Genomic DNA, 14,092 nt, shown 5'->3' with positions numbered 1-14,092 from the left:
TTATCACCCCATTTGCGCCCTTCACTGAAGTTCCCATTTGTTCCCTTGTCTTACGCACTTTATTTACCTCCTTCCAGAACATCTTTTTATTCTCCCTAAAATTTAATGATACTCGCTCACCCCAACTCTCATTTGCCCTCTTTTTCACCTCTTGCACCTTTCTCTTGACCTCCTGTCTCTTTCTTTTATACATCTCCCACTCAATTGCATTTTTTCCCTGCAAAAATCGTCCAAATGCTTCTCACTTCTCTTTCACTAATAATCTTACTTCTTCATCCCACCACTCACTACCCTTTCTAATCAACCCACCTCCCACTCTTCTCATGCCACAAGCATCTTTTGCGCAATCCGTCACTGATTCCCTAAATACATCCCATTCCTCCCCCACTCCCCTTACTTCCATTGTTCTCACCTTTTTCCATTCTGTACTCAGTCTCTCCTGGTACTTCCTCACACAAGTCTCCTTCCCAAGCTCACTTACTCTCATCACCCTCTTCACCCCAACATTCAATCTTCTTTTCTGAAAACCCATACAAATCTTCACCTTAGCCTCCGCAAGATAATGATCAGACATCCCTCTAGTTGCACCTCTCAGCACATTAACATCCAAAAGTCTCTCTTTTGCGCTCCTGTCAATTAACACGTAATCCAATAACGCTCTCTGGCCATCTCTCCTACTTACATGCATATACTTATGTATATTTCGCTTATTAAACCAGGTATTCCCAATCACCAGTCCTTTTTCAGCACATAAATCTACAAGCTCTTCACCATTTCCATTTACAACACTGAACACCCCATGTATACCAATTATTCCCTCAACTGCCACATTACTCACCTTTGCATTCAGATCACCCATCACTATAACCCGGTCTCGTGCATCAAAACCACTAACACACTCATTCAGCTGCTCCCAAGACACTTGCCTTTCATGATCTTTCTTCTCATGCCCAGGTGCCTATGCACCAATAATCACCCATCTCTCTCCATCACACACACACACACACACACACACACACACACACACACAACTCGTCCAACCCTAGATGGGGTGCGACGTTTCCTAGTGGGGCTTCCGAGCCACTTGCAGGTCAACATGTCGACCTAATCTCACTTCCCCGCCAAGATTGATAATTGAATTACACCTGTCTGGACCTTTCATCTTCACCCAATTGTCTACCTCCAATGGATTAGACTGTGAAAGTGATATACATATTAGATACCTGTACCAGTGAACAAGTGAACCAGCAGTACAGCAAGAATTTCTTAAGAGGCCCATGCTTGCAAAGCGGCGGTTGCTTCATTGTAAACAACATGCCACTGACATAGTCTTCCGTCCTCAGACCGTTGGAGTTGTAACCCACCTGACCACAGAGATTCTATCTCCTCGAAGGGTCGTACAGATACATGAATTGTCCTATACCTACTACTGCGGTCAATGACATGAAAGAATAAATGAACAAGTGCATAGTTGAGGGAGTAACTTTGCTTTAAGTTAGTTGAGATGGCACTAACAGAGGAGCCCCTAATCGAGGTCATCCTATTAACACTAAATATACGTATCTTTTATTCATACATATTCGCCATTTCCCACGATAGCGTGTTAGCATTTAGAACAGAGGTCTAAGCCTTACAAAGAAGATCATCACATGGCTCTCTTCTCTGTTCCCTCTTTTGGAAAGTAAAAACTGGAGGTGAGGATTTCCAACAACAGTTTCCCTCCTCTTATAGTCGCCTTCTACGACATGCAAGGAATCCGTATGAAGTATTCTTTCTTCCCTATTCCTAGGGATGATATATATATATATATATATATATATATATATATATATATATATATGTGTATGTACATGTGTATGGGGGGGGGGGGGTTGGGCCATTTCTTTCGTCTGTTTCCTTGCGCTACCTCGCAAACGCGGGAGACAGCGACAAAGTATAAAAAAAAAAAAAAAAAAAAAAAAAAAAAAAAAAAAAAAAAAAAAATATATATATATATATATATATATATATATATATATATATATATGTATATATATATATATATATATATATATATATATATATATATATATATACACATTTTTTTTTTTTTTTGCTTTGTCGCTGTCTCCCGCGTTTCCGATGTAGCGCAAGGAAACAGATGAAAGAAATGGCCCAACCCACCCCCATACACATGTATATATATACGTCCACACACGCAAATATACATACCTACACAGCTTTCCATGGTTTACCCCAGACGCTTCACATGCCCTGGTTCAATGCACTGACAGCACGTCAACCCCGGTATACCACATCGATCCAATTCACTCTATTCCTTGCCCTCCTTTCACCCTCCTGCATGATCAGGCCCCGATCACACAAAATCTTTTTCACTCCATCTTTTCACCTTCAATTTGGTCTCCCACTTCTCCTCGTTCCCTCCACCTCCGACAAATATATCCTCTTGGTCAATCTTTCCTCACTCATTCTCCCCATGTGCCCAAACCATTTCAAAACACCCTCTTCTGATCTCTCAACCACGCTCTTTTTATTTCCACACATCTCTTACCCTTACGTTACTTACTCGATCAAACCACCTCACACCACATATTGTCCTCAAGCATCTCATTTCCAGCACATCCATCCTCCTGCGCACAACTCTATCCATAGCCCACGCCTCGCAACCATGCAACATTGTTGGAACCACTATTCCTTCAAACATACCCATTTTTGCTTTCCGAGATAATGTTCTCGACTTCCACACATTCTTCAAGGCTCCCAGGATTTTCGCCCCCTCCCCCACCCTATGATCCACTTCCGCTACCATGGTTCCATCCGCTGCCAGATCCACTCCCAGATATCTAAAACACTTTACCTCCTCCAGTTTTTCTCCATTCAAACTTACCTCCCAATTGACTTGACCCTCAACCCTACTGTACCTAATAACCTTGCTCTTATTCACATTTACTCTTAACTTTCTTCTTTCACACACTTTACCAAACTCAGTCACCAGCTTCTGCAGTTTCTCACATGAATCAGCGACCAGCGCTGTATCATCAGCGAACAACAACTGACTCACTTCCCAAGCTCTCTCATCCACAACCGACTGCATACTTGCCCCTCTCTCCAAAACTCTTGCATTCACCTCCTAAAAACCCCATCCATAAACAAATTAAACAACTATGGAGACATCACGCACCCCTGCCGCAAACCAACATTCCCTGAGAACCAATCACTTTCCTCTCTTCCTACACGTACACATGCTTTACATCCTCGATACAAACTTTTCACTGTTTCTACATACAAATCCATTTGCTTTTCTAAGTATTTCTCACATATAATTTTCAAAGCAAGCACCTGATCCACACATCCTCTACCACTTGTGAAACCACACTGCTCTTCCCCAATCTGATGCTCTGTACATGCCTTCACCCTATCAATCAATACCCTACCATTTAATTTCCCAGGAATACTCAACAAACATATATCTCTGTAATTTGAGATATCAATCTTATCCCCTTTGCCTTTGTACAATGGCACTATGCAAGCATCTCCGCCAGTCATCAGGCACCTCATCATAAGTCATACATACATTAAGTAACCTTCCCAACCAGTCAACAATACAGTCATCCCCTCTTTTTTAATAAATTCTACTGCAATACCATCCAAACCAACTGCCTTGCCGGCTTTCATCTTCCGCAAACCTTTTACTACCTCTTCTCTGTTTACCAAATTATTCTCCCTAACCCTCTCACTTTGCACACCACCTCCACCAAAACACCCCATATCTGCCACTCTATCATCAAACACATTCAACAAACCTTCAAAATACTCACTTCATCTTCTCACATCACCACTACTTGTTGTCACCTCCCCATTAGCCATCTTCACTGATGTTCCCATTTGTTCACTTGTCTTACGCACTTTATGCAAGGCATGTGTACGTGTAGGAAAACAGGAAAGTGATTGGTTCTCAGTGAATGTAGGTTTGCGGCAGGGGTGTGTGATGTCTCCATGGTTGTTTAATTTGTTTATGGATAGGGTTGTTAGGGAGGTAAATGCAAGAGTTTTGAAAAGAGGGCAAGTATGCATTCTGTTGTGGATGAGAGAGCTTGGGAAGTGAGTCAGTTGTTGTTCGCTGATGATACAGCGCTGGTGGCTGATTCATATGAGAAACTGCAGAAGCCGGTGACTGAGTTTGGTAAAGTGTGTGAAAGAAGAAAGTTGAAAGTAAATGTGAATAAGAGCAGGGTTATTAGGTACAGTAGGGTTGAGGATCAAGTGAATTGGGAGGTAAATTTAAATAAAGAAAAACTGGAGGAAGTGAAGTGTTTTAGATATCTAGGAGTGGATTTGGTAACGGAACCATGGAAGTGGAAGTGAATCATAGGGTGGGGGAGGGGGCGACAATTCTGGGAGCGTTGAAGAATGTGTGGAAGTCGAGAAGAATATCTCGGAAAGCAAAAGTGGGCATTTCTCCTCGTTCACTCCACCTCTGACACATATATCCTCTTGGTCAATCTTTCCTTACTCATTCTCTCCATGTGACCAAACCATTTCAAAATACCCTCTTCTGCTCTCTCAAACACACTCTTTTTATTAACACACATGTCTCTTACCCTATTATTACTTACTCGATCAAACCACCTCACACCACATATTGCCCTCAAACATCTCATTTCCAGCACATCCACCCTCCTCCGCACAACTCTATCATAGCCCACGCCTCGCAACCATATAACATTGTTGGAACCACTATTCCTTCAAACATGCCCACTTTTGCTTTCCGAGATATTCTTCTCGACTTCCACACATTCTTCAACGCTCCCAGAATTGTCGCCCCCTCCCCCACCCTATGATTCACTTCCACTTCCATGGTTCCGTTACCAAATCCACTCCTAGATATCTAAAACACTTCACTTCCTCCAGTTTTTCTTTATTTAAATTTACCTCCCAATTCACTTGATCCTCAACCCTACTGTACCTAATAACCCTGCTCTTATTCACATTTACTTTCAACTTTCTTCTTTCACACACTTTACCAAACTCAGTCACCAGCTTCTGCAGTTTCTCATATGAATCAGCCACCAGCGCTGTATCATCAGCGAACAACAACTGACTCACTTCCCAAGCTCTCTCATCCACAACAGAATGCATACTTGCCCTCTTTTCAAAACTCTTGCATTTACCTCCCTAACAACCCTATCCATAAACAAATTAAACAACCATGGAGACATCACACACCCCTGCCGCAAACCTACATTCACTGAGAACCAATCACTTTCCTGTTTTCCTACACGTACACATGCCTTGCATAAAGTGCGTAAGACAAGTGAACAAATGGGAACATCAGTGAAGATGGCTAATGGGGAGGTGACAACAAGTAGTGGTGATGTGAGAAGATGAAGTGAGTATTTTGAAGGTTTGTTGAATGTGTTTGATGATAAAGTGGCAGATATGGGGTGTTTTGGTGGAGGTGGTGTGCAAAGTGAGAGGGTTAGGGAGAATAATTTGGTAAACAGAGAAGAGGTAGTAAAAGGTTTGCGGAAGATGAAAGCCGGCAAGGCAGTTGGTTTGGATGGTATTGCAGTAGAATTTATTAAAAAAGAGGGGATGACTGTATTGTTGACTGGTTGGGAAGGTTACTTAATGTATGTATGACTTATGATGAGGTGCCTGATGACTGGCGGAGATGCTTGCATAGTGCCATTGTACAAAGGCAAAGGGGATAAGATTGATATCTCAAATTACAGAGATATATGTTTGTTGAGTATTCCTGGGAAATTAAATGGTAGGGTATTGATTGATAGGGTGAAGGCATGTACAGAGCATCAGATTGGGGAAGAGCAGTGTGGTTTCACAAGTGGTAGAGGATGTGTGGATCAGGTGCTTGCTTTGAAAATTATATGTGAGAAATACTTAGCAAAGCAAATGGATTTGTATGTAGAAGCAGTGAAAAGTTTGTATCGAGGATGTAAAGCATGTGTACGTGTAGGAAGAGAGGAAAGTGATTGGTTCTCAGGGAATGTTGGTTTGCGGCAGGGGTGCGTGATGTCTCCATAGTTGTTTAATTTGTTTATGGATGGGGTTTTTAGGAGGTGAATGCAAGAGTTTTGGAGAGAGGGGCAAGTATGCAGTCGGTTGTGGATGAGAGAGCTTGGGAAGTGAGTCAGTTGTTGTTCGCTGATGATACAGAGCTGGTGGCTGATTGAAATGAGACACTGCAGAAGCTGGTGACTGAGTTTGGAAAAGTGTGTGAAAGAAGAAAACAGTGAGTAAATGTAAATAAGTGCAAAGTTATTAGGTACATTTGGGTTGAGGGACAAGTCAATTGGGAGGTAAATTTGAATGGAGAAACCTGGAGGAAGTAAAGTGTTTTTCATATGTGGGAGTGGATTTGGCAGGGGATTAAACCATGGAAGCGGAAGTCAATCATAGGGTGGGGGAGGGGGCGAAAGTTCTGGGAGTGTTGAAAAATGTGTGGAAGGCGAGAACATTATCTCGGAAAGCAAAAATGGGTATGTTTGAAGGAATAGTGGCTCGAAAATGATATATGGTGTCGAGGCGTGGGCTATAGATAGAGTTGTGCGGAGGAGGTTGGTGTGCTGGAAATGATGTTGTTTGAGAACAATATGTGTTTGAGTTGGTTTGATCGAGTAAGTAATGAAAGGGTAAGAGAGATGTGTAGTAATATATACAGAGAGGTTGAGAGAGCAGAATATGGTGTTTTAAAATGGTTTGGTCACAATGAGAGAATGAGTGAGGAAAGATTGACGAAGAGGATATATGTGTCAGAGGAGAAGTGGGCGACCAAAGTGGAGGTAGAAAGATGGAGTGAAAAGGATTTTGAGTGATCGGGGTCTGAACATGCAGGAGGGTGAAAGGCGTGCTAGGAATAGAGTGAATTGGAACGATGTGGTATACCGTGGTCGACGTGCTGGCAATGGATTGAACGAATTAGAACGATGTGGTATACGTGGTCGACGTGCTGGCAATGGATTGAACCAGGGCATGTGAAGAGTCTGGAGTAAAGCATGGAACGTTCTGTGGGACCTGGATGTGGAAAGGGAGCTATGGTTTCGGTGCATTATACATGACAGCTAGAGACTGAGTGTGAACGAATATAGTCTTTGTTGTCTTTTCCTAGCGCTACCTCGTGCACATGCGCGGGGAGGGGGTGGTTACTTCATGTGTGGCGGGGTGGCGACAGGAATGAATAAGGGCAGCCAGTATGAATTATGTGGATGTGCATATAGGTAAATGTCTGTGTTTGTATATATATATGTATACGTTGAGATGTATAGGTATGTATATGTGCGTGTGTGGACGTGTATGTATATGCATGTGTATGTGGGTGGGTTGCGCCATTCTTTCGTCTGTCTCCTTGTGCTACCTCTCCAACGCAGAAGACAGCGACAAAGTATGATAAAATTCGTGAGGCAGCGTAAGGAAATAGACGAAAGAATGGCCCTACCCACCCACATACACTTGTATATACATTCATGTCCACACTCAAGTATACATACCTATACATCTCAACGCATACATATATATACACACACAGACATATACATATATATACATGTGCAAATTCATACTGTCTCCCTTTATTCATTCCTGTCGCCACCCCGCCACACATGTAGTAACAACCCCTCCCCCCGCATGTGCACGAGGTAGCGCTAGGAAAAGACAACAAAGATACCAATCGTTCACACTCAGTCTCTAGCTGTCATGTATAATGCACCGAAACCATAGCTCCATTTCCATATCCAGGCCCACAGAACTTTCCATGGTTTACCCCAGACGCTTCACACGCCCTACTTCAATCCATTGACAGCATGTCGACCCCGGTATACCACATCGTTCTAATGCCCTCTATTCCTTGCACGCCTTACACCCTCCTGCATGTTCAAACCCCGATGACTCAAAATCTTTCTCACTCAATCTTTACACCTCCAATTTGGTGTCCACCTTCTTAATCCCTTCACCTCTGGCATATAAATCCTCTTGGTCATTCTTTCTTCACTCATTCGTTCCATGTGACCAAACCATTTCAAAACACCCTCTTCTGCTCTCTCAACCACACTCCTTTTATAACAACACTTCTCTCTTACTTTATCATTACTCACTCGATCAAACCACCTCATACCACATATTGTCCTCAAACATCTCATTTCTAGCACATCCACCCTCTGCCGCACAACTCTATCTATAGCACACGCCTCTAAACAATATAACATTGCTGGAACCATTATTCCCTCAAACATACCCATTTCTGCTTTCCGAGATAATGTTATCGACTTCCAAACATTCTTCAACGCTCCCAGAACATTCACCCCCTCCCCCACTCTAAGATTGACTTCCGCTTCCATGGTTTCATCCGCTGCCAAATCTACTCCCAGATATCTAGAACACTTCACTTCCTCCAGTTTTTCTCCATTCAAACTTACCTCCCAATTGACTTGTCCCTCAACCTTACTGTACCTAATAACCTTGCTCTTATTCATATTTACTCTCAGCCTTCTCCTTTAACACACTTTACCAAACTCAGTCACCAGCTCCTGCAGTTTCTCACGCTAATCAGCCACCAGCGCTGTATCATTAGCGAACAACAACTGACTCACTTCCCAAGCTCTCTCATCCACAACAGACTGCATACTTGACCCTCTTTCCAAAGCTCTTGCATTCACCTCTCTAACAACCCCATCCATAAACAAATTAAAGAACCATGGAGACATCACACCCCCCTGTTGCAAGCCTACATTTACTGAGAACCAATCACTTTCCTCTCTTCCTCACACGTACACATGCCTTACATCCTCGATAAAAACTTTTCACTGCTTCTAACAACTTGCCTCTCGCACCATATATTCTTAATACCTTCCACAGAGCATCTCTATCAACTCTATCATATGCCTTCTCCAGATCCATAAATGCTACATACGAATCCATTTGCTTTTCTAAGTATTTTTCACATACATTCTTCAAAGCAAACACCTGATCCACACATCCTCTACCACTTCTGAAACCACACTGCTCTTCCCCAATCTGATGCTCTGTACATGCCTTCACCCTCTCAATCAATACCCTCCCATATAATTTACCAAGAATACTCAACAAACTTATACCTCTGTAATTTGAACAATCACATTTATCCCCTCTGTCTTTGCTCAATGGCACTATGAAAGCATTCCTCAAATCCTCTGGCACCTCACCATGAGTCATACATTCATTAGATAACCTTACCAACCAGTCAACAATACAGTCCCCTCTTTTTTAATAGATTCCACCGCAATACCATCCAAACCCGCTGCATTGCCGGCTTTCATCTTCCGCAAATCTTTTAATACCTCTTCTCTGTTTACCAAATCATTCTCCCTAACCCTCTCACTTTGCACACCACCTCGACCAAAACATCCTATGTCTGCCATTCTATCATCAAACACAACAAACCTTCAAATACTCACTCCATCTCATTCTCACATCACCAATACTTGTTATCACCTCCCCATTAGCCCCCTTCAATGAAGTTCCCATTTGTTCCTTTGTCTTACACACTTTATTTACCTCCTTCCAAACATCTTTTTATTCTCCCTGAAATCTAATGATACTCTCTCACCCCAACTCTCATTTGCCCTCTTTTTCACCACTTGCACTTTTCTCTTGACCTCTTGCCCCTTTCTTTTATATTCTCCCACTCATTTGCATTATTTCCTTGCAAAAATCGTCCAAATGCCTCTCTCTTCTCTTCCACTAATAATCTTACTCCTTCATCCCACCACTCACTACCCATTCTAATCTGCCCGCCTCAAACGCTTCTCATACCACAAGAATATTTTGCGCAAGCCATCACTGCTTCCCTAAATACATTCCATTCTTCCCCCACTATCCTTACGTCTTTTGTTCTCACCTTTTTCCATTTTGTAGTAAGTCCCTCCTGGTTCTTCCTCACACAAGTCTCCTTCCCAAGCGCACTTACTCTCAACACTCCCTTTACCCCAACATTCTCTTTTCTTTACTAAAAACCTCTACAAATCTTCACCTTCGCCTGCACAAGATAATGTTCAGACATCCCTCCAGTTACACCTCTCAGCACATTAACATCCAAAAGACTCTCCTTTGTGCGCCTATCAATTAACACGTAATCCAATAACGATTTATGACCATTTCTCCTACTAACATACATATACTTTGCATATCTCTCTTCTTAAACCAGGTATTCCCAATCACCAGTCCTTTTTCAGCACATAAATCTACAAGCTCTTCACCATTTTCATTTACAACACTGAACACCCCATGTACACCAATTAATCCCTCAACTGCCACATTACTCACTTTTCCATTCAAATTACCCATCACTATAACACGGTCTCGTGCATCAAAACTACCAACACACTCACTCAGCTGCTCCCAAAACACTTGCCTATCATGATCTTTCTTCTCATGCCCAGGTGCATATGCACCAATAATCACCCATATCTGGCCATCAACTTTCACTTCTACCCATATCAGTCTAGAGCTTACTTTCTTACATTCTATTACATACTCCCACTACTCCTGTTTCAGGAGTAATGCTACTCCTTCCCTATCTCTTGTCCTCTCAAACCCTTGACTTTACTCCCAAGACATTCCCAAACCACTCTTCCCCTTTACCCTTGAGCTTAGTTTCGCTCAGAGCCAAAACATCCAGGTTACTTTACTCAAACATACTACCTATCTCTCCTTTATTCTCATCTTGGTTACATCCACACACAATTAGACACCCCATGGGAGCCTTTGAGGAGGATGAGCACTCCCCGAGTGACTTCTTCTGCTTCCCCTTTAAGAAAGTTAAAAATACAAGGAGGGGAGGGTTTCCAACCCCCCCTCTCCCGTCCCCTTTCCTGACATATATATATATATATATATATATATATATATATATATATATATATATATATATATATATATATATATATCCATAAACAAATTGAACAACCATGGAGACATCACACACCCCTGCCGCAAACCTACATTCACTGAGAACCAATCACTTTCCTCTCTTCCTACACGTACACATACCTTACATCCTCGATAAAAACTTTTCACTGCTTCTAACAACTTGCCTCCCACACCATATATTCTTAATACCTTCCACAGAGCATCTCTATCAACTCTATCATATGCCTTCTCCAGATCCATAAATGCTACATACAAATCCATTTGCTTTTCTAAGTATTTCTCACATACATTCTTCAAAGCAAACACCTGATCCACACATCCTCTACCACTTCTGAAACCTCACTGCTCTTCCCCAGTCTGATGCTCTGTACATGCCTTCACCCTCTCAATCAATACCCTCCCTTATAATTTACCAGGAATACTCAACAAACTTATACCTCTGTAATTTGAGCACTTACTCTTATCCCCTTTGCCTTTGTACAATGGCACTATGCAAGCATTCCGCCAATCCTCAGGCACCTCACCATGAATCATACATACATTAAATAACCTTACCAACCAGTCAACAATACAGTCACCCCCTTTCTTAATAAATTCCATTGCAATACCATCCAAACCTGCTGCTTTACCTGCTTTCATCTTCCGTAAAGCTTTTACTACCTCTTCTCTTTACCAAATCATTTTCCCTAACCCTCTCACTTTGCACACCACCTCGACCAAAACACCCTATATCTGCAACTCTATCATCAAACACATGCAACAAACCTTCAAAATACTCACTCCATCTCCTTATCACATCACCACTACTTATCACCTGCCCATTAGCCCCCTTCACTGAAGTTCCCATTTGCTCCCTTGTCTTACGCACTTTATTTACCTCCTTCCAAAACATCTTTTTATTCTCCCTGAAATTTAATGATACTTTCTCACCCCAACTCTCATTTGCCCTCTTTTCCACCTCTTGCACCTTTCTCTTGAACTCCTGCCTCTTTCTTTTATACCTCTCCCACTCATTTGCACCCTTTCCCTGCAAAAATCGTTCAAATGCCTCTCTTCTCTTTCACTAATAATCTTACTTCTTCATCCCACCACTCACTACCTTTTCTAATCAACCCACCTCCCACGCTTCTCATGCCACAAGCATCTTTTGCGCAAGCCATCACTGCTTCCCTAAATACATCCCATTCCTCCCCCACTCCAATTACCTCCTTTGTTCTCACCTTTTTCCATTCTGTATTCAGTCTCTCCTCGTACTTCCTCACACAAGTCTCCTTCCCAAGCTTACTTACTCTCACCACCCTCTTCACCCCAACATTCTCTCTTCTTTTTTGAAAACCCCCAAAAATCTTCACCTTCGCCTCCACAAGATAATGATCAGATATCTCTCCAGTTGCACCTCTCAGCACATTAACATCCAAAAGTCTCTCTTTCGTGTGTCTATCAATTGACACGTAATCCAATAACGCTCTCTGGCCATCTCTCCTACTGACATACTATATCTCGCTTTTTAAACCAGGCATTCCCAATCACCAGTCCTTTTTCAGCACATAAATATACAGGCTCTTCACCATTTCCATTTACAACACTGAACACTCCATGTATACCAATTATTCCCTCAACAGCCACATTACTCACCTTTGCATTCAAATCACCCATCACTATACCCAGTCTTGTGCATCAAAACCACTAACACACTCAATCAGCTGCTCCCAAAACACTTGCCTCTCATGATCTTTCTTCTCATGCCCAGGTGCATTTTTTTTTTTCATACTATTCGCCATTTCCCGCGATAGCGAGGTAGCGTTAAGAACAGAGGACTGGGCCTTTGAGGGAATATCCTCACCTGGCCCTCTTCTCTCTCCATCAACTCTCAGTTTTACCCATATCAATCTAGAATTTACTTTCTTACACTCTATCACAAACTCCTACAACTCCTGAATCAGGAGTAGTGCTACTCCTTCCCTTGCTCTTGTCATCTCACTAACCCCTAACTTTACTCCCAAGACATTCCCAAGCCGTCTGGGGTAAACCATGGAAAGCTGTGTAGGTATGTATATTTTCGTTTGTGGACGTATGTATATACATGTGTATGGGGGTGGGTTGGGCCATTTCTTTCGTCTGTTTCCTTGCGCTACCTCGCAAACGTTTTTTTTTTTTTTTTAATTTTCCAAAAGAAGGAACAGAGAATTGGGCCAGGTGAGGGTAGTCCCTCAAAGGCCCAGTCATCTGTTCTTAACGCTACCTCGCTAATGCTGGAAATGGCGAATAGTTTGAAAGAAAGAAAGATATATATATTTATATATATATACATATATGTATATATATATATATATATATATATATATATATATATATATATATATATATATATATATATATATATATATATATATATATTCTTTTTCTTTCAAACTGTTCGCCATTTCCCGCATTAGCGAGGTAGCGTTAAGAACAGAGGACTGGGCCTTTGAGGGAATACCCTCACCTGGCCCAATTCTCTGTTCCTTCTTTTGGAAAATTAAAAAAAAAAACGAGAGGGGAGGATTTCCAGCCCCCCGCTCCCTCCCCTTTTAGTCGCCTTTTACGACACGCAGGGAATACGTGGGAAGTATTCTTTGTCCCCTATCCCCAGGGAAAATATATATATATATATATATATATATATATATATATATATATATATATATATATATATATATATATATATATATATATATATATATATATATATATATATATATGTTTCAGAAGTGGTAGAGGATGTGTGGATCAGGTGTTTGCTTTGAAGAATGTATGCGAGAAATACTTAGAAAAGCAAATGGATTTGTATGTAGCATTTATGGATCTGGAGAAGGCATATGATAGAGTTGATAGAGATGCTCTGTGGAAGGTATTAAGAATATATGGTGTGGGAGGAAAGTTGTTAGAAGCAGTGAAAAGTTTTTATCGAGGATGTAAGGCATGTGTACGTGTAGGAAGAGAGGAAAGTGATTGGTTCTCAGTGAATGTAGGTTTGCGGCAGGGTTGTGTAATGTCTCCATGGTTGTTTAATTTGTTTATGGATTGGGTTGTTAGGGAGGTAAATGCAAGAGTTTTGGAAAGAGGGGCAAGTATGAAGTCTGTTGGGGATGAAAGAGCTTGGGAAGTGAGTCAGTTGTTGTTCGCTGAT

Source organism: Panulirus ornatus, chromosome 3 (genome assembly GCF_036320965.1).
Source record: "Panulirus ornatus isolate Po-2019 chromosome 3, ASM3632096v1, whole genome shotgun sequence".
NCBI classification, from domain to species: domain Eukaryota; kingdom Metazoa; phylum Arthropoda; class Malacostraca; order Decapoda; family Palinuridae; genus Panulirus; species Panulirus ornatus.
Note: the sequence above shows the minus strand (reverse complement) of the source record.